Genomic DNA, 1,172 nt, shown 5'->3' on the forward strand with positions numbered 1-1,172 from the left:
GAAAAAAAGCTGTCCTTTTCGCATCTTTGTCACAAATCTATGGGGAGGAGCCCGGCTGATAGCGCAGCAGAGGACAGCGTCTGCTTGGGCGGGGGGCAGTGGCTGGGTCTGATCCTTGGTGTGCCGTGCTGCCCCGCCGGGCGCGCTGAGAGGGCGACTGAGACTGCTGTGGTGGTGAGCGCCTGTAATCCCAGCACTTGGGAGGCTGAAAACAGGAGGATCACTAGGAGTCCAGTCTATGTAGTGAGACCCTGGAGACCCTGTCCTAAGTACAGGAAAAAACCAAACAACAACAAAAATCTATGGAATTTATCTGTGTGGGTCTATTTCTGTGTGTTTTTTCTTCACTGTAGGTACTTGGTACAGGGTCTCACTCTGCAGCTCAGACTTGTAGTGATCCTCCAGTTTTCAGCCTCTCCAGAGCTGGGATTACGGGCATGTGCCACCACGCCCGGTCTCAGTGGCCAGGTTGGTGCGCCCAGGGCAGAAGCAGCACGGCATGTGGTACTCACAGGGGACTGAACCTGGGTCCTTGCGACCTGCTAGGCTCTCTCCTCGGCCCTGTGTGGGTCTGTTTCTGGAGCCTCTTTTCATTAATCTACGTGTCTATTCCTCCACAATACCAGACTTGATTGTTGTAGTTTTCTCTTTTTGTCATTTTCACACAGGGTTTCCGTACGCACGTCAGGCTGGCCTTGAGCTCACTGTGTAGCCCCGGCTGGCCTCAAACTCACAGTGATCCTCCTGCCGTGTGCCACCACGCGTGGCACCTATATAAAAGTCTTAAAAGAAGTTTTTCTCCCCCCCAGTTGTTAGTCGAATTCCTTGCCTTCCATATACATTTTAGAATAATCTTGCCTATACACAAATATTTTGTTGGATTTTAATAGGAATTGTGTTGAACTGCGGTATAGCTGGCTTTTTTTTTGCAGAACCCGGGATTGAACTGAGGCCCTTGCACTTGCCAGGGAAGCACTTATTCCACTGAGCTGTCTCCCTAGCCCTCTTGGCTGGCTTCTTTACTGTGTCCTCTTCCAGTCCTTGTTTAGGGACTGTCTAGTTGTTTAGATCAATTAAAAAATTTTTTTTTCTTCAGCATTTTGTAGCTTTTGGTAAAATCCTGTTTGAGAAATATATACCTAAATAGTTTTGAGTGATCAAAAATAGTTTTT

General features: G+C 48.4%; 1 protein-coding gene across 3 annotated transcripts in view; it reads left to right on the forward strand.

Annotated features, from left to right (window-relative positions):
* Hoga1 (4-hydroxy-2-oxoglutarate aldolase 1) overlaps positions 1-1,172 on the forward strand; it is a 29,088-nt gene that overhangs the window by 21,434 nt on the left and 6,482 nt on the right. The gene's annotated exons all lie outside the window — the stretch shown is intronic.

Source organism: Octodon degus, unplaced genomic scaffold, assembly GCF_000260255.1.
Source record: "Octodon degus isolate 3935 unplaced genomic scaffold, OctDeg1.0 scaffold00010, whole genome shotgun sequence".
In the NCBI taxonomy this organism is placed as follows: domain Eukaryota; kingdom Metazoa; phylum Chordata; class Mammalia; order Rodentia; family Octodontidae; genus Octodon; species Octodon degus.